This window comes from Trachypithecus francoisi, unplaced genomic scaffold (assembly GCF_009764315.1).
Source record: "Trachypithecus francoisi isolate TF-2019V2 unplaced genomic scaffold, Tfra_2.0 Lachesis_group2, whole genome shotgun sequence".
In the NCBI taxonomy this organism is placed as follows: domain Eukaryota; kingdom Metazoa; phylum Chordata; class Mammalia; order Primates; family Cercopithecidae; genus Trachypithecus; species Trachypithecus francoisi.
This window is the reverse complement of record NW_022681465.1, coordinates 22079781-22081899: the sequence shown is the minus strand read 5'-3', so window position 1 is coordinate 22081899 and position 2119 is coordinate 22079781.

The following is a 2119-nucleotide window of genomic DNA, read 5'->3' as shown; positions in this document are numbered from 1 at the left end:
ACATGGTCACTAACTGTGCACATCACTTCCAGGGGGACCCCACCCCAAGCCAGCAAATGGCATATGGATGCCCATATGCCACCAGCATGCTCACCAGCCAGACACGCCACTTTCATGGGAGCCTGGCCCTGAGCCAGCAAATTGGCCCCCATGCACTGCTGGCATACTCATCAGGCCAGTGTGGTGCTGCGGGGGGAGGCCTGCTGTGAGCCAGCAGACCTGTCAATGCATGCAGCCAGCATGTTCACCAGCCAGGCACACCACCCAGGGGAGCCCGGCTGTGAGCTGATGGACCTGTCAATGCATGCAGCCATGTGCTCATCAGTCAAGTGAACCACTCCCAAGAAAGCCCCACCCCAAGCCAGATCAGCCCCTGTGTGCCACCAGCACCTCACCAGCCAGGGTGTTGCTTCCAGCAGGTTCCAATCACAGGCAGCTTGGCCCCTGCACTTACTGGCGAGGCACACAACTCCCAGGTGATCCCCATTCAGATCTGGCAGGCCAGTTGCACAAACTTCTGCAGCCTAGACCACTACGGCTGAAAAACTGCACAGAGACTACTGTGCCCATTCAAAACCAAAGCCAATGAACTCTACCCAAATGACACTCTAAGACATATCTGCAGGCGAAACTTTCCCTGCAAAAGTCACTCCATAATATCAGAGGAGGCAACCATTGCACCAGATCCACAGATATTAATGCAGGGACACAAGAAACATGAAAAAGGAAACATGAAATCAACGAAAGAGGACAATAATTCTCCAGTAACTGACCCCAAAGAAATGGAAAGTTATGAATTGCCTGAAAAGGAATTCAAAATAATGATCTTAAGAAATGCAGTGAGAAGCAACAGAATACAGAAAGACAACAAAATGAAAAAATAAGCTATGATCCGAACAGTAAATTCAACAGAGATAGAAATAATAAAGAACCAAATAGAAATCCTGGAACTGAAGAATTCAATGACCAAAAAAATGCAATTGAGAGCTTCACAACAGGCTATATCAAACAGAAGGAAGAATTTATAAACTCAAAGACAGGTCTTTTGAAGTAGCCTAGTCAGAGGAATGAAAAAGGAAAAAAACAAAAAAGAACAAAGAAAGCCTACAGGACTTAAATGACTATTAAGCAAAGAAACTTTTGCATTATGAGAGTTCTAGAGGAAGAAGAGATGTTGAAAGGCACAGAAAGCTTATTTAAGAAAATAATAGCTGAAATCTGCCCAAGCCTTGGAAGAGATATGAACGACTAGATCCATAAATCTTAAAGGATCCTTTATAGATTCAATCTAAATGGGTGGTCTTTGAGGTATATTATATTCAAACTGTCAGAAATCAACTACAAAGAGAGAGTTCTAAAATCAGCAAGAGAAAAGTAACAAATTACACATAAGGAAAGCTACAATAGACTGTCAGTGCATTTCTTAGCAGAAATATTGCACAATAGGAGGGAAAGGGATGATTTATTCCAAGTGCTAACAGTACTTCCCAGACAAGCAAAAGCAGAGAGAATTCATCACCACAAGACTGGCCTTACAAGAAACATTTAAGAAAGTGCTTCATCAGCCTGGCGCAGTGGTTCACACCTGTAATCCTAGCACTTTGGGAGGGCAAGGCAGGCGGACCACGAGGTCAGGAGGTCGAGACCACCCTGGCTAACATGGTGAAACCCAGTCTCTACCAAAAATACAAAAAAACTAGCCGGGCGTGGTAGCGGGCGCCTGTAGTTCCAGCTACTCGGGAGGCTGAGGCAGGAGAATGGCGTGAACCTGGGAGGCGGAGCTTGCAATGAGCCAAGGTCGTGTCACTGCACTCCAGCCTGGGCGACAGAGCAAGATTCCATCTCAAAAATAAAAAACAAAAATAAAGTGCTTCACCTGGAAGTGAAAGGACAATAACTACCAACATGAAAACATATGAAGGTATAATCCTCACTGGTAGACATAAATTAATAATCAAACTCAGAATACTGTTTACTGAAATGGAGGTATATAATCTTTCATATCTCCAGTATAAAACGTCAAAACGATCAGTGATAACTATAAATTGTTAAGGGCCACACAGTATAGAAAGATCTAAATTGAAGCAACAAGATATCAATTGTGAGAAAGCAAAAGTCT